Here is an 18,206-nt window from a genome sequence, read left to right as displayed (position 1 = left end):
GGAATTCCCAAAATATGGGGGATACTTATAGAAGTCTGAGTCAGCCCAAGACTGTTATCAAAAGACACAGTGCAGGCCGTGTGCAATGGTTCACGCCTGGAATCCCAGCACTTTGGGACTCCGAGGTAGGAGAATTCCTTGGCTCCAGGAGTTTTGAGACCAGCCCGGGCTACATAAGAGACCCTGTCTCTACAAAAAATAAAATTAGACAGGCGTGGTGGTGCATGCCTGTGGTCCCAGCTACTCAGGAGGCTGAGGTGGGAGGATCACTTGAGCCCAGGAGGTTGAGGCTGTGGTGAGCTATGATTACACTACTGCACACCAACCTGGGTGCCAGAGTGAAACGCTGTCTCAAAAAAAAAAAAAAAGTGGGCCTGTGGAACCACAGTGCTTAGTTTTGAATCCTAATGTGAACTTGGGCAAGTTACTTAAAAACCCTTGAGCTTTATTTATTTATTTATTTATTTATTTATTTGAGATGGAGTCTCACTCTGTCGCCCAGGCTGGAATGCAGTAGCATGATCTGGGATCACTGCAGCCTCTGCTTCCCGAGTTCACGCCATTCTCCTGCCTTGGCCTCCCGAGTAGCTGGGACTACAGGTGCCTGCCACCATGCCTGGTTAATTTTTTTTGTATTTTTAGTAGAGACGGGGTTTCACCATGTTACCCAGGATGGTCTCGATCTCCTGACCTCATGATCCGTCCCAAAGTGCTGGGATTACAGGTGTGAGCCACCATGCCTGGCCAACTCTTGAGCTTTAATTTCTTCGTTTGTAAAATAGAAATAATGGCTCTATTATAGAGTGTTATGAGAATTGAGCCTGGCCCATAGAAAATGTTGAATACATGTGAGATACAGTTATTATAAAAAGTATGCTTGTGGCCAGGTGTGGTGGCTCATGCCTGTAATCCTAGCACTTTGAAAGGCTGAGATGGGTAGATCACTTGAAGTCAGGAGTTCCAGACCAGCCTGGCCAACATGGTGAAACCCCATCTTACTAAAAATACAAAATTAGCCGGGCATGCTGTCACACACCTATAATCCCAGCTACTCAGGTGGCTGACTCAGAAGAATTGCTTGAACCTGGGAGGCAGAGGTTGCAGTGAGCCAAGATAGTACCGCTGCACTCCCGCCTGGGTGATGACAGAGTGAGACTCTGTCTGAAAAAATAAAAAGTATGCTTGGGCCTCCTTCTTAAATTCATTAATTTCACAAATATCAAGTCCATATTTAATTATTTAATCTATGCATCAGTCTATACCCTGGGAAAACCACATTAAAAAAATACTGCCCATGGAGCACGTATTCTAGTGAGGAAACAGCTAGCACATGAGTAGATAAGAAGTGCTAGGAAGAAAATACAACAGGATAAGAGTGTAGGGAAAGCTGAATTGGTCTAGGAAATGTGACCGGACACTTGAGCACAAATACCTTTTTTTTTTTTCTTCGAGACCGAGTCTTGCTCTGTTACCAGCCTGGAGTACAGTGGCGGGATCTTGGCTCACTGCAACCTCCGCCTCCCAGGTTCAAGCGATTCTCCTGCCTCAGTGTCCCAAGTAGTTGGGACTACAGGTGCGTGCCACCGCATCGGGCTAATGTTTTGTTTTGTGTTTTTTGTTTGTTTGTTTGTTTTTTGTATTTTAGTAGAGATGGCATTTCACCATGTTGGCCAGGATGGTCTCGATAAGCTGACTTCATGATCTGCTGCCTCAGCCTCCCAAAATGCTGGGATTACAGGTGTGAGTCACCATGCCTGGCCAAAGATACCTTTATGGGATGAAATATCTTCAGTATTTTAACAATCCTGTATTGGTCAGTCATGGTGGCTCACGCCTGTAATCCCAGCACTTTGGGAGGCCGAGGCAGGCAGATCACGAGTTCAGGAGATCGAGACCATCCTGGCTAATATGGTGAAACCCCGTCTCTACTAAAAATACAAAAAAATAGCTGGGTGTGGTCGTGGGCGCCTGTAGTTCCAGCTACTCGGAAGGCTGAGGCAGGAGAATGGTGTGAACCCGGGTGGCGGAGCTTGCAGTGAGCTGAGATTGCACCACTGCACTGCAGCCTGGGGGACAGAGCGAGACTCCGTGTCAAAAAAAAAAAAAAAAGCCTGTATCATGATGTTATACATTAGCCAATACCTGATTTTTACCTTTGCAAACCTTAGACTCACGAAACAAAATTTATTCCAAATGCCAATATCAGGAATAAATCCAACGAAAATCCTTCTCACCCTTTTTATCTTTCCTTGTTTGGTAATAAATAATGGGAGAGGCTGGGCGCGGTGGCTCACGCCTGTAATCCCAGCACTTTGGGAGGCCGAGGCAGGTAGATCTGAGGTCAAGAGTTGGAGACCAGTCTGGCCAACCTGGTGAAACCCCGTCTCTACCAAAGATACAAAAATTAGCCGGGCATGGTGGTGGGCGCCTATAATCCCAGCTACTCAGGAGGCTGAGGCAGGAAAATCGTTTGAACCTGAGAGGCAGAGGTTGCAGTGAGCCAAGATTGTGCCATGGCACTCCAACCTGGTGACGAGCAAAACTCCATCTCAAAATAATAATAATAATAATAAATACATAAATAATGGGAGATTCATACATTGGAACACAGCATTAAAATTGTCACAGAACGCCAGGCGCGGTGGCTCACGCCTGTAATCCCAGGCTGAGGCGGGCGGATCACCTGAGGTCAGAAATTCGAGACCACCCTGACCAACATGGAGAAACCCCGTCCCTACTAAAATACAAAAAAATTAGACAAGCATGGTGGTGCATCCCTATAATCCCAGCTACTCGTGAGGCTGAGGCAGGAGAATCGCTTGAACCTGGGAGGCGGATGTTGCAGTGAGCCAAGATTGCGCCATTGCACTCCAGCCTGGGCAACAGGAGTGAAACTCCATCTCAAAAGAAATAATTAATTTAAAAAAATTGTCACAGAAGTATAATTTACACAATACAAGGATGATCCTGATATATTCAGTGATATGTGTGAACCATTTTTGCATTAAAAATGCATAATATATGCATGTTCTTTAAAGTCTGGGAAGATTCACTTCTAAAGATGGCCTTGATGTAGAACAACTAGAACTTTTACACACTGCTGGTTGGAATGCAAAATGGGTAGCCACTTTGGTAAAGAATATGGCAATATCTTAGGAAGTTTAACATATACTTGCCATTTGACCCATGAACCCAACACATACAAAATTAAAGGGAAAGAAAAATATATGGTCAGGCCGGGGGCGGTGACTCATGCTTGTTGTGATCCCAGCACATTGGGAGGCTGGGGCGGATGGGTCACTTGAGGCCAGGAGTTCAAGACCAACCTGGGCAACATGGCGTGACTCCGTCTCTACAAAACACACAAAAAGTAGCGCACGCCTGTAGTCCCAGCTACTTGGGAGGTTGAAGTACGAGGATTGCTTGAGCCCAGGAAAGTGAGGCTGCCATGAGCCATGATCACATCACTGCCCTCCAGTCTGGGCAACAGAGGGACAAAAATGTTCAAAGACTGCACACAAATGTTTATATTGATAGTTATTCATATTAATCAAAACCTGGAAACAACCCAAACATTCATCAACTGGTTACGAAGGAAGATTACTCAGCAATAGAAAATAAGTATTTATACATGCAGCAGAGATGAATCTCAAAAACATATGCTAAGTGAAAGAACTAAAATACAAAAGACTACATACTTTGCATATGTATAAATATTTACATGAAATTTTCAAAAAGGCAAAATCGTAGTGATGTAAAACACAGCAACAGTTGCCAGGACCTGTGGTAGGGAGGATGTGGGTAGGTCAGGGTAGGAGATCAAAAGGCATGAGAAAACTTTTTAGAGTGATGGAAAGATTCTATATTTTGTTTGTGGTGACAGTTATACAGCTATACACATCAATAAAATTCATCAAACTCTACATTTAAGGTGGGTGAATTTTATTGTATGTATTTTATTGCATGTAATAAAGCTGGAAAAATCATGTTTTACGACTTAAGATTTGCATAATTTCCTTCATGTAAAAAAAATTGTAATAAACAAAAACAGGTGACCTCTTGTAATGGAGCAGCTTAACTTCAAAATTTATTTTATTTTATTTTTATTAGTTTTTGAGACAGGCTCACGATATGTCACCCAGGCTGGAATACAGTGGCATGATTAGGGCTCCTTGCAGCCTTCTAGGCTCAAGCAATCCTCCCACCTCAGCCTCTCAAATAGCTGGGACTACAGGCAAGCAGCATTTCACCTGCCTTTTTTTTTTTTTTTTTTTTTGAGATGGAGTCTTGCTTTGTTGCCCAGCTAGAGTACAGTGCCACGATCTTGGCTCACTGCAACCTCCGCCTCCCGGGTTCAAGTAATTCTCCTGCCTCAGCCTCCTGAGTAGCTGGGATTACGGGCACGCCTGGCTAATTTTTGTATTTTTAATACAGACGAGGTTTCACCATATTGGCCAGGCTGGTCTCGATCTCCTCACCTCGTGATCCGCCTGCCTTGGCCTCCCAAAGTGCTGGGATTATAAGCTTGAGTCACTGCGCCCGGCCTACAAAGCTTTTTTTTGAGATCGAGTCCTGCTTTGTGGCCCAGGCTGCAGTGCAGTTGCACGATCTCAATGCAACCTCCGCCCTCCAGGTTCCAGTTTCTCCTGCCTCAGCCGCGAGCACCACCATGTCTGGCTAATTTTTGTATTTTTAGTAGAGACAGGGTTTTGCCATGTTGGCCAGGAGGGTCTGGAACTCCTGACCTCAAGTGATCTGTCCACTCCAAAAGTGCTGGGATTACAGGTATGAGCCACTGCGCCCGGCCTGTGTTTACTATTATTAAAATTACGTGATTAAGTAGTAATAAAAAAAACTGAGACTTGCTAGTGATTTTTGATCCTTAGCCTTCTATCACCATTGGGCCTTCATTTGTGTACTTAAAATCAATATATGTACCAGTGTTGCATTGGTTTAAAGATTCTAATGGTGAAAGTTACCTAATTACTATATTTAGAAACCAATCTTGGAAATGTGAGATGATGCTCTTTTTTCCTTTTTAATTTACTTAAATATTTTTTCTTTAAATTTTTTATTTTCTCAAGATGGAGTCTTGCTCTGTTGCCTAGGTTGGAGTACAGTGGTGCGATCTTGGCTCACTGCAGTCTCCGCCTCCCGGGTTCAAGTGATTCTCGTGCTTCAGCCTCCTGAGTAGCTAGGATTACCGATGCGGGCCACCACGCACAGCTGATTTTTTGTATTTTAGTAGAGACGGGGTTTCACTATGTTCATCAGGCTGGTCTTGAACTCCTGACCTCAGGGGATCCGCTGGTCTCGGCCTCCCAATGTGTTGTTGGGATTACAGGTGTGAGCCACCATGCCTGCCATTAAATTTTTTTCTCTTGTTTAATTAACTTCAATTCTGCCACTTCCTAGATGCGCTTTTAGAATAGCTGAAATCATTGTGTGCTTAGTTTCACTCTGTCCTTGTGTTGTTGTATAGTATTTTTTATTTTATTTTATTTTTTGAGCTGGAGCCTCGCTCTGTCACCCAGGCTGGAGTGCAGTGGTGTGATCTCAGCTCACTGCAACCTCTGCTTGAACCAGATTCAAGCAATTCTCCTGTCTTAGCCTCACGAGTCGCTGGGATTACAGGCATGAATCACCATACCCGGCTAATTTTGTATTTTTAGTAGAGACGGAGTTTTACCATGTTGGTCAGGCTGATCTCAAACTCCTGACCTCAGTTGATCCGCCTAACTCTGCCTCCCAAAGTGCTGAGATTATAGGTGTGAGCCACCATACCCGGCCTGTTATATAGTATTTAAATGAAAGGGACATAGAAGAAAATAGTTGTTGAGGTTTTAAGATAATCATTCCTGGCTGGGTGCGGTGGCTCAAGCCTGTAATCCCAGCACTTTGGGAGGCCTAGACGGGCGGATCACGAGGTCAGGAGATCGAGACCATCCTGGCTAACACGGTGAAACCCCGTCTCTACTAAAAAAATACAAAAAAATTAGCCGGGCGAGGTGGCGGGCGCCTGTAGTCCCAGCTACTCGGGAGGCTGAGGCAGGAGAATGGCGTGAACCCGGGAGGCAGAGCTTGCAGTGAGCTGAGATCCGGCCACTGCACTCCAGCCTGGGCGACAGAGCGAGACTCCGTCTCAAAAAAAAAAAAAAAAAAAAAATAAAAATTCTCATTCTTTCTCTGTTACTCTATTTAAAATGACGACGAGAAAAAAAATAATTGTCTTACTTGCTAAGTTTGGCATAGGAGCTGTCACTCTTTTTTTTTTTTTTGAGACAGGGTCTCACCACGTTTCCTAGTCTGAAGAGCAGTGGTGTAATCTCCGCCTGTCAGGTTCAAGCAATTTTCAGGACTCAGCCTCCCAGGTGGTTGCTGTTACAGGCATGCGCCACTACGATAGGCTAATTTTTTTTTTTTTTTTTTTTGAGACACTGTTTTGCTCCTGTTGCCCAGGCTGGAGTGGGCAACAGGATTAATGTGCATGCTTGAGCCTACTCACCCAACTCCTGAGAGCTTATCAGGAAGCTGCTGATCACCAGTTCCAGGTGTTTCTATCGGGAGACTGTCTCTTCCCCTGGCACTGACCGTTACCAATTATTATTTTAGACGGACATTTTTTTTTTAGATGGAGTCTCACCCTGTTGGCCAGGCTTGAGTGCAGTGGCGTGATCGCGGCTCACTGCAACCTCTGCCTCCTGGGTTCCATCGATTCTCCTGTCTCAGCCTCCCAAGTAGCTGGAATTACTGGTGTGTGCCATCACGCCCTGCTAATTTTTGTATTTTTAGTAGAGACAGGGTTTCACCATTTTCACCAGACTGGTCTTGAACTCCTGACCTCAGGTGATCCACTCCTCTGAGCTCCCAAAGTGCTGGGATTACAGGTGTGAACCACCACGCCCAGCCCAGAGGAACATTTTAATAACCAACTCACAGTTACCTGATGGTTGCCTGACATTACTTGGGGCCTTTTCCTGCCCTGCTCATGTCTGTCTAACTACCTACTCTAACATCACTATGTTGCCCAGGCTGGTCTCAAACTCCTGGCCTCTGCTAATCTTTTTGCGTAGGTCTCCCAAAGTGCTCAGATTACATTACAACTCGCCTATAATTGTTTTAAATTACAGATCAAATCAATGCCCTAAGAAAACCCCATTATTCTGATACAGGAACCCAGATGCCTGCCTTGTGTCAGTATGCTTTGGATGCTAATGTTTCATTTAGAGAAAAACTCTGAGATAATTTTATCCCTCAAAATTGGCTCTAACTATAATATCACAAACCCACCTCTTCAGCAATAGTCCCTGAACCTGGAGGGACTGAATGGTTTCAGTTTCTGGCCCATATCTCATGAAAGCACTTCATTTTGATTGTCGTCTTCTTGGGATCTGAAGACAAGGCATCGACTGGTGTCAATGTTTCTTAAGATTTAGTAGGAGCTGGTGTCTTTTACAGACCCAGGAGCCAAAGCCCTATAATTTAGCAGCACAAGGATTAGTTAACAGAACATTTATACTGCAGAAAGTCCTGACATTCTCTCTAACATGTCACAGATTAAAATGCTGTGATTTGGTGTCTAGTAGTTACTGCCTGAAGTACTTCAAACCACTGTATTAAAGTAGTTAGGTTACTCATTGTATATGTCTAATTGCTAGCAATCTAGTGACAGAACTGTGATCAAAAGCATCACAAATGTGATAGGTTCTGCTGGGTGCAGTGGCTCATGCCTATAATCTCAGCAGTCGGGGAGGCTGAGGTAGGTGGATCACTTGAGGCCAGGAGTTCAAAACCAGCCTAGTCAGAATGACGAAACATGTCTCTACTAAAAATACAAAAATTGTCTGGGCACGGTGGCTTAGGCCTGTAATCCCAGCACTTTGGGAGGCCAAGACGGGCAGATCACCTGAGGTCAGGAGTTTAAGACCAGACCGGCTCATTAAGAGGCAAAATGGCCCCTGTCTGATCTTCCTCTGCAGTTGTTCGACTGGTAAAGGAAAACTGAACCTACAGAACATGTGCACAACCTCAGTAAAGGCACTGTGCATGCGGTCACCCTTCCAAGTGCTGAACGACCCTGCGCATGCAGCATTCAAGGGGCGGGGAAAAATCAAGTAAGAAAAGAAAACCCTGGAACCATGCCAGTGTATAAATCCCCAAGTCAAGGGCTGAACAGGGCACTTGAATCTCCCAAGTCGCCCACTTCTCCCTCTTCCAAATGTACTTTGCTTCCTTTTGCTCCTGCTGTAATGCTTTTTAATAAACTTTCATTCCCGCTCTTAAGCTTGCCTCAGTCTCTTGCTCTGCCTTAAAACTACTTCTGCCCCTGCCAAATGCTTTCCTCTGAGGAGGCAAGGATTGAGTTTGCTGCAGATCTATACAAATTTGCTGCTGGTAACCTGCTTTGGTGTCGCCACTAAGAACGTTCCCTAGTGGTAAGAAACCTTGATATGGTTTGGTTCTGTGTCCCCGCACAAATTTCACCTTGAATTATTATAATCCCCACATATGGTGGGAGGGATCTGGTGGGAGGTCATTGAATCATGGGAGTGTTTTGTTTTTTTTTCGTGCTGTTCTTGTGATGGTGATCAAGTCTCACAAGATCTGATGGTTTAATAAAGGGGAGTTCCCGGCCGGGCGCGGTGGCTCAAGCCTGTAATCCCAGCACTTTGGGAGGCCGAGACGGGCGGATCACGAGGTCAGGAGATCGAGACCATCCTGGCTAACACGGTGAAACCCCGTCTCTACTAAAAATACAAAAACTAGCCGGGCGAGGTGGCGGGCGCCTGTAGTCCCAGCTACTCAGGAGGCTGAGGCAGGAGAATGGCGTAAACCTGGGAGACGGAGCTTGCAGTGAGCTGAGATCCGGCCACTGCACTCCAGTCCGGGCGACAGAGCGAGACTCCGCCTCAAAAAAAATAAATAAATAAATAAAGGGGAGTTCCCCTGAACATACTCTCTTGCCTGCTGCCACATAGGATGTGCCTTTGCTTCGCCTTTGCCTTCCGCCGTGGTTGTGAGGCCTCCCAGCCATGTGGAACTGTGAGTCCATTAAACCTCTTTCCTTTATAAAATACCCACCCTTGGGTATGTCTTTATTAGCAGCTTGAGAACAGACTAATGCATGCCTCTACACCTTGCCTTCTTCCACTGGAGGCGTTTAACCCCGATATGCAGTTTCCTTCTCCCCTTCTGCTCTCCTGTTTACTAACCATCCTCTAGAATGATTCCTCTCAGCCATAATGGCTCTGGTCCTCCTGGTTAATCTCTCAGCTCACCCTCATGGATGGCTTGTGGGGGTGGGAAGGACCTTGTATTCCACACTGAGTAGACCTGAGACACTAATGGCCCTTGAGACAGGAGGATTGTGGGAGTGGTAGGGTAAAGGCCACCACATCATATGTGAGGCTACATTTGCTTCTTCAACGAAAATCAGCTCTTTCCCCAAATCCTACACTGTCTATTCTCTTGTTTTCTCTGTGTGTATTCTGAAATGACCTGGTGCACCCACCAGACTGTCCGCCTTGCAAGCAAGTCTGTCTTTTCTCTGCTTTCACTTTGCATGACGCATGACTTCCTTCTCTGCCTTCAACACACAATCCCTGTTTGTTGTTTGTGCTCCCACGGCCTTTGTTGCATTTGTGTAGCAGGCAAAGAGCCGGTCTCCCTTGTGGATGACCCTTGAGATTTGTAGTTGTTTTGACCCTACCAGCTCCTAACCTTCCCCTGTCTGTTGGTTCATTGCCGGGACAGGCACTAGTTGGAAGCCAGGCTCTGCCAGCTCCTTGTGACTTACCATATACTTTTCATCCCTGTTACACACTCCAAGCCCAAGTTTTTTGGTGGCTTTTGAAGCAATTTGTCTACCTACATAGGGCCTTATTCTGTGGCCCTTTAATGACCCTACCTACTGGCTTTTCTTTCGAGTTAGCACCGCTTTGCCATTTTCGAGCCCTTATCCCAAGCCCCAAGTCCTCTGGAGGTTCCTTCTTTATGTCAAGGCGGCAAGTCAACACTGCTCACTTGAATCCAACAGCTGCTGTTTTTGTGAGTATGTGAAGGCTTTCCATGAGTATCTCTCACTTCCTCCTATAGCAGAGGGACTTTCTTGTCTGTTTAAGCATTCGTTCTGCATGTTACCCTGGGAGGACGAGGAACCCCAAATATAAATGTAGGCCAGATTTACGTTTGACTTTACACAAACATGTCAGTGCAGTAAAGAGCAGTATTGCCACCAGCATGTCTCACCTCCAACCATGAGGCAGTTTTCTCCTATCTCAGTAAATAGAACGTACCGTCGGGTTTTACACTGAGACATTCCGTTCCCAGGGACGAGGAGGAGACAGATGCTTTCCTCTTATCTCAACTGCAAAAAGGCCTTCTTTTTTTTTTTTTTTTTTTTGAGACGGAGTCTTGCTCTGTCTCCCAGGCTGGAGTGCAGTGGCGCGATCTCGGCTCACTGCAAGCTCCACCTCCCGGGTTCACGCCATTCTCCTGCCTCAGCCTCCCCAGCAGCTGGGACTACAGGCGCCCGCCACCACACCCGGCTAATTTTTTTTGTATTTTTAGTAGAGACAGAGTTTCACCGTGTTAGCCAGGACAGTCTCGATTTCCTGACCTCATGATCCACCCGCCTCAGCCTCCCAAAGTGCTGGGATTACAGGCGTGAACCACTGTGCCTGGCTGAGGCCTTCCTCTTTCACTCATCCTCCTCAGCACAGACCCTTTACGGGTGTCGGGCTGGGGGATGGTCAGGTCTTTCCCTTCCCACGAGGCCATATCTCAGGCTATCTCAGTAGGGGGAAACCTTGGACAATACCCAGGCTTTCTTGGGCAGAGGTCCCTGTGGCCTTGAGCAGTGCATTGTGTCCCTGCGTAGTTGAAAATGGAGAATGGTGATGACTTTTACCAGGCATACTGCCTGCAAACACATTTTTAACAAAGCACATTTTGCACAACCCTAAATCCATTAAACCTTGAGTCAGTACAGCATATGTTTCTGTGGGCACAGGGTTGGGGTTAAGATTACAGATTAACAGCATCTCAAGGCAGAAGAACTTTTCTTAGTACAGATCAAAATGGAATTTCTTATGTCTTCCTTTTTCTACATAGACACAGTAACAGTCTGATCTCTCTTTCTTTTCCTCATGTCAAAGTGCTGAGATTACAGGTGCGAGCTACTGCACCCAGCTGCCCTTTTCAATATACATCAGGACCTTCAAGGTTTTATTTGAAAGGAGAGAAGTCCAGCCCCCTTGCATCAGTTAACTGAAAAATAGGCTTCTCGTCCACATAAAGAACATGGGAGGCCAGGTGTGGAGGCTCACGCCTGTAATTCCAGCACTTTGGGAGGCCAAGGCAAGCGGATCATGAGGTCAGGAGATCAAGACCATCCTGGCCAACATGGTGAAACCCCATCTCTACTACAAATACAAAAATTAGCAGGGTGTGGTGGCACACCCCTGTAATCCCAGCTACTTGGGAGGCTGAGTCCAGAAAATTTCTTGAACCTGAGAGGCAGAGATTGCAGTGAGCCGAGATTACACCACTGCCCTCCAGCCTAGGCAACATGGTGAGACCTTGTCTCAAAAAAAAAAAAGAGTGACAGCTCCTATGCCAAACTTAGCAAAGTAAGACAATTAATTTTTCTCGTCATCATTTTAAATAGAGTAACAGAGAAAGTAGGAATGATTATCTTAAAACCTCAACAACTATTTTCTTCTATGTCCCTTTCATTTAAATACTATATAAGGCCGGGTATGGTGGCTCACACCTATAATCTCAGCACTTGGGGACAGAGGTAGGCGGATCAACTGAGGTCAGGAGTTTGAGATCAGCCTGACCAACATGGTAAAACTCCGTCTCTACTAAAAATACAAAAATTAGCCGGTATGGTGATGCATGCCTGTAATCCCAGCGACTCATGAGGCTAAGACAGGAGAATTGCTTGAATCTGGTTCAAGCAGAGGTTGCAGTGAGCTGAGATCACACCACTGCACTCCAGCCTGGGTGACAGAGCGAGGCTCCAGCTCAAAAAATAAAATAAAATAAAAAATACTATACAACAACACAAGGACAGAGTGAAACTAAGCACACAATAATTTCAGCTATTCTGAAAGCGCATCTAGGAAGTGGCAGAATTGAAGTTAATTAAACAAGAGAAAAAAATTTAATGGCAGGCATGGTGGCTCACACCTGTAATCCCAACAACACATTGGGAGGCCGAGACCAGCGGATCCCCTGAGGTCAGGAGTTCAAGACCAGCCTGATGAACATAGTGAAACCCCGTCTCTACTAAAATACAAAAAATTAGCTGTGTGTGGTGGCCCGAATCGGTAATCCTAGCTACTCAGGAGGCTGAAGCACGAGAATCACTTGAACCCGGGAGGCGGAGACTGCAGTGAGCCAAGATCGCACCACTGTACTCCAACCTAGGCAACAGAGCAAGACTCCATCTTGAGAAAATAAAAAATTTAAAGAAAAAATATTTAAGTAAATTAAAAAGGAAAAAAGAGCATCATCTCACATTTCCAAGATTGGTTTCTAAATATAGTAATTAGGTAACTTTCACCATTAGAATCTTTAAACCAGTGCAACACTGGTACATATATTGATTTTAAGTACACAAACGAAGGCCCAACGGTGATAGAAGGCTTAGGATCAAAAATCACTAGCAAGTCTCAGTTTTTTTTATTACTACTTAATCACTTAATTTTAATAATAGTAAACACAGGCCGGGCGCAGTGGCTCATACCTGTAATCCCAGCACTTTTGGAGTGGACGGATCACTTGAGGTCAGGAGTTCCAGACCCTCCTGGCCAACATGGCAAAACTCTGTCTCTACTAAAAATACAAAAATTAACCAGACATGGTGGTGCTCGCCTGTAGTCCCAGCTATGTGGGAGGCTGAGGCAGGAGAAACTGGAACTGGAGGGTGGAGGTTGCATTGAGATCGTGCAACTGCACTGCAGCCTGGGCCACAGAGCAGGACTTGATCTCAAAAAAAGAGCTTTGTAGGCCAGGCGCAGTGACTCAAGCTTATAATCCCAGCACTTTGGGAGGCCAAGGCAGGCGGATCACGAGGTGAGGAGATCGAGACCAGCCTGGCCAATATGGTGAAACCTCGTCTGTATTAAAAATACAAAAATTAGCCAGGCGTGCCTGTAATCCCAGCTACTCAGAAGGCTGAGGCAGGAGAATTACTTGAACCCGGGAGGCGGAGGTTGCAGTGAGCCAAGATCATGCCAGTGTACTATAGCCTGGGCAACGGAGCAAGACTCCATCTCAAAAAAGAAAAAAAAAGTTAGGCAGGTGAAATGCTGCTTGCCTGTAGTCCCAGCTACTCGAGAGGCCAAGGTGGCAGGATTGCTTGAGCCCAGAAGCTTGAGGCTACAGGGAGCCCTAATCATGCCACTGTACTCCAGCCTGGGTGACACATCATGAGCCTGTCTCAAAAACTAATAAAAATAAAATAAAATAAATTTTGAAGTTAAGTTGCTCCATTACAAGAGGTCACCTGTTTTTGTTTATTACAATTTTTTTACATGAAGAAAATTATGCAAATCTTAAGTTGTAAAACATGATTTTTTCCAGCTTTATTATAATTTACATACAATAAAATACACCCATCTTAAGTGTGCAGTTTGATGAATTTAGTGATACATATAGCTGTATAACTACCACCACAAACAAAATACAGAGTATTTCCATCACTCTAAAAAGTTTTCTCATGCCCTTTGATCTCCTTCCCTGCCCTCCCCACATCCTCTGTACAACACGCCCAGGCAATTGTTGCTCTGTTTCATGTCACTGTGGTTTTACCCTTTAAACAATTTCATGTAGCCAGGTGCGGTGGCTCATGCCTGTAATCCCAGCACTTTGGGAGGCCTAGGCGGGTGGATCACGAGGTCAGGAGATCAAGACCATCCTGGTTAACACGGTGAAACCCTGTCTCTACTAAAAATACAAAAAATTAGCTGAGTGTGGTGGCGGGCACCTGTAGTCCCCAGCTACTCAGGAGGCTGAGGCAGGAGAATGGCGTGAACCCAGGAGGCAGAGCTTGCAGTGAGCCGAGATCACGCCACTGCACTCCAGCCTGGGTGACAGAGTGAGACTCCATCTCAAGAAAAAAAAAGAAAAGAAAAAAAAAAAAATAAATAAATAATAAAAATTTCATGTAAATATTTATACATATGCAAAGTATGTAGTCTTTTGTATTTTAGTTCTTTCACTTAGCATATGTTTTTGAGATTCATCTCTGCTGCATGTATAAATACTTATTTTCTATTGCTGAGTAATCTTCCTTCGTAACCAGTTGATGGATGTTTGGGTTGTTTCCAGGTTTTGATTAATATGAATAACTATCAATATAAACATTTGTGTGCAGTCTTTGAACATTTTTGTCCCTCTGTTGCCCAGACTGGAGGGCAGTGATGTGATCATGGCTCATGGCAGCCTCACCTTCCTGGGCTCAAGCAATCCTCGTACTTCAACCTCCCAAGTAGCTGGGACTACAGGCGTGCGCTACTTTTTGTGTGTTTTGTAGAGACGGAGTCACGCCATGTTGCCCAGGTTGGTCTTGAACTCCTGGCCTCAAGTGACCCATCCGCCCCAGCCTCCCAATGTGCTGGGATCACAACAAGCATGAGTCACCGCCCCCGGCCTGACCATATATTTTTCTTTCCCTTTAATTTTGTATGTGTTGGGTTCATGGGTCAAATGGCAAGTATATGTTAAACTTCCTAAGATATTGCCATATTCTTTACCAAAGTGGCTACCCATTTTGCATTCCAACCAGCAGTGTGTAAAAGTTCTAGTTGTTCTACATCAAGGCCATCTTTAGAAGTGAATCTTCCCAGACTTTAAAGAACATGCATATATTATGCTTTTTTTTTTTTTTTTTTTTTTGAGACGGAGTCTCGCTCTGCCGCCCAGGCTGGAGTGCAGTGGCCAGATCTCAGCTCACTGCAAGCTCCGCCTCCCGGGTTCACGCCATTCTCCTGCCTCAGCCTCCCGAGTAGCTGGGACTACAAGCGCCCGCCACCTCGCCCGGCTAGTTTTTTGTATTTTTTTTTAGTAGAGACGGGGTTTCACCGTATTAGCCAGGATGGTCTCGATCTCCTGACCTCGTGATCCGCCCGTCTCGGCCTCCCAAAGTGCTGGGATTACAGGCTTGAGCCACCGCGCCCGGCCATATTATGCATTTTTAATGTAAAAATGGTTCACACATATCACTGAATATATCAGGATCATCCTTGTATTGTCTAAATTATACTTTTGTGACAATCCTTTTTTTTTTTTTTTTCCAGACTGAGTCTTGTTCTGTCACCCAGGCTGGAGTACAGTGGCACAATCTCAGCTCACTGCAAGCTCTGCCTCCTGGGTTCATGCCATTCTCCTGCCTCAGCCTCCCTAGTAGCTGGGACTACAGGTGCCCACCACCACGCCTGATTTTTTTTTGTATTTTTTGTATTTTTAGTAGAGACGGGGTTTCACCATGTAAGCCAGGATGGTCTTGATCTCCTGACCTTGTGATTCGCCCGACTCGGCCTCCCAAAGTGCTGGGATTACAGGCCTGAGCCACCGTGCCCAGCCTCTCCCATTATTTATTACCAAACAAGGAAAGATAAAAAGGGTGAGGACGATTTTGGTTGGATTTATTTCTGATATTGGCATTTGGAATAAACTTCGTTTAGTGAGTCTAAAGTTTGCAAAGCTATAAATCAGGTATTGGCTAATCTATAACATGATACAGGATTGCTAAAACACTAAAGGTATTTCATCACATAAAGGTATAGTGGCTCATGCCTGTAATCCCAGTATTTTGGGAGGCTGAGGCGGGCACATCACGAGGTCAGGAGATCAAGACCATCCTGGCTAACATGATGAAACCCCATCTCTGCTAAATTACAAAAAAAAAAAAAAAAAAAAAAATTAGCCCGATGTGGTGGCACACACCTGTAGTCCCAGCTACTTGGGAGGTTGAGGCAGGAGAATCTCTTGAACCTGGGAGGCAGAGGCTGCTGTGAGCTGAGATGTCACCACTGCACTCCAGCTTGGGCAACAGAGCAAGACTCCATATCAAAAAACAACAACAAAAAAGTACTCTTCTGACTCCCTTTGGGGAACCAGTCAGAGAATTCTCTCTCTTGTGCTATCTTCTCTGTGTTCGAAAATAAGCCCCTAGGCTGGGCACGGTGGCTCAAGCCTGTAATCCCAGCACTTTGGGAGGCCGAGGCGGGCGGATCACGAGGTCAGGAGATCGAGACCATCCTGGCTAACACTGTGAAACCCCGTCTCTACTAAAAAATACAAAAAACTAGCCGGGCGAGGTGGCGGGCGCCTGTAGTCCCAGCTACTCCGGAGGCTGAGGCAGGAGAATGGCGTAAACCCGGGAGGCGGAGCTTGCAGTGAGCTGAGATCCAGCCACTGCACTCCAGCCCAGGCTACAGAGCGAGACTCCGTCTCAAAAAAAAAAAAGAAAAGAAAAAAGAAAAAAAGAAAATAAGCCCCTAGGCTGCGCACAGTGGCTCACGCCTCTAATCCCAGCACTTTGGGAGGCCAAGGTGGGCGGACCACCTGAGATTGGGAGTTTGAGAGCAGCCTGGCACATGCCTATAATCCCAGCTACTTGGGAGACTGAGGAAGGACAATCACTTGAACCGAGGAGGCAGAAGTTACAGTGAGCTGAGATCACACCATTGCACTCCAGCCTGGCAACAAGAATGAAACTCCTTCTCGGGGAAAAAAAAAAAAAGAAAAAAGAAAAAGAAAATAAGCGCCTAATAAACACCTTGTCTGGGAAACTTGCTCTGCCTCCCATCAATTTCTGTCACACGAGAGTCGAAGAATCTGTGGTTGATACCAGCTCAAACAAGAGGAATGCATTTTCTCACAGTTCTGGAGGCTGGAATTACAAGATCAGGGGCCAGCAGGCCTGGTTCCTGGTGAGGTCACTCTTCCTGATTTGCAGAAGGCTGCCTTCTTGCCGTATCCTCCCATGGCCTCCCTTTGGTGTGTGAGCAGGAAAAGAAAGATCTCTGGTGTCTGTTCATCTTATAAGGACACTGCTCCTACCAGAATCCTACCCTATTGGTCTCATTTAACCTTAATTACCTCCTTACAGGCCCTGTCTCCAAATATAGTGACATTGAGGTTTGGGGCTTCAGCACATGAATGCAGGGGACGAGGAGGTCACAATTCAGTCCATAATGCTGTGGGTTCACTCAGGGAGAAACAAGGAATTTCTCAGAGGAAAGGATCTTTGTGAGCTTGACTGATGGACAGTGCTATTCCCTAGAGACAGGAGGACATGAGATGATGAGGAATTGTGGTAGACTGGACCGCATGCAAGTGTCACTACAAGGGGAAAACCAGCCAGATAACACTAGGTACCTGGAGCTGAGTGTCAGATGTTGAAGTTGCAAAGTGTTCCGGGGATGCTGTCAGTTACAAAGGAGAAAAAAAAATCTAAAAATTCAACATACACACAAGCAAGAGAAAGTTCAAATAATGCTGGCTTAAAAATGAAGGAAATTGTACTGGCTCATGTAGTGGGAAGTGTTACTGGGAGAGAGTGTCCAGGTTCTTGGCGTCTTGAACAGAGAGTTGGACAAAACACACAAACAAAGTGAGGAAGGAATGAAGAGATTTACTGAAAATGAAAGTACACAACACAGTATGGGAGTGGCCCGGGCTTAGGGGATGAAAGGCCCCATTACAGAATTTGTGGGGGTTTAGGCCGGGCGCGGTGGCTTACACCTGTAATCCCAGCACTTCGGGAGGCCGAGGTGGGCGGATCACCTGAGGTCAGGAGTTTGAGACCAGTGTGACCAACATGGTGAAACCCTGTCTCTACTAAAAATACAAAAAATTAGCCGGGTGTGGTGGCACGCACCTGTAATCCCAGCTACTTGGAAGGCTGAGGCAGGAGAATCCCTTCAACCCAGGAACCAGAGGTTGCAGTGAGCCGAGATCGCACCATTGCACACTCCAGGCTAGGGAACAAGAACGAGATTTTGTCTCAAAAAAAAAAGAATTTGTGGGGATTTAAATACCCTCTAGGGATTTCCACTGGTCACTTGGTGTATGCCCTATGTAAATGAAGAGGATGAAGTAAAGTTACAAAGTACGACTTGGCATATGCTGTATGGAGAGGATATTTCCTGTCATAGCTGAAGTGTGAATCGGCCTTATGTTCCCTGCCT

At 45.7% G+C, this 18,206-nt stretch overlaps 1 protein-coding gene and 1 long non-coding RNA gene across 2 annotated transcripts in view; both read left to right on the top strand.

Moving 5' to 3' along the window:
* The first annotated feature begins 3,675 nt into the window (after nt 1-3,675).
* Nucleotides 3,676-8,619, top strand: LOC117068742. Its single transcript, XR_004431223.1, has 3 exons — nt 3,676-3,931; nt 7,980-8,435; nt 8,594-8,619. It is a non-coding gene; the product is annotated as an uncharacterized LOC117068742 (long non-coding RNA).
* Nucleotides 8,620-8,955: 336 nt separating this feature from the next.
* The window catches only part of SAMHD1 (SAM and HD domain containing deoxynucleoside triphosphate triphosphohydrolase 1), a 77,689-nt gene continuing 68,438 nt past the window's right edge, over nt 8,956-18,206 (top strand). Inside the window, exon 1 of the mRNA XM_033186346.1 lies at nt 8,956-9,042. The gene's annotated coding sequence lies outside the window, so the exon portion shown is untranslated. The remainder of the gene's footprint in view (nt 9,043-18,206) is intronic.

This window comes from Trachypithecus francoisi, unplaced genomic scaffold (genome assembly GCF_009764315.1).
Source record: "Trachypithecus francoisi isolate TF-2019V2 unplaced genomic scaffold, Tfra_2.0 Lachesis_group21, whole genome shotgun sequence".
Lineage (NCBI taxonomy): Eukaryota > Metazoa > Chordata > Mammalia > Primates > Cercopithecidae > Trachypithecus > Trachypithecus francoisi.
Note: the sequence above shows the minus strand (reverse complement) of the source record. Positions and strands in the feature narration are given on the sequence as shown.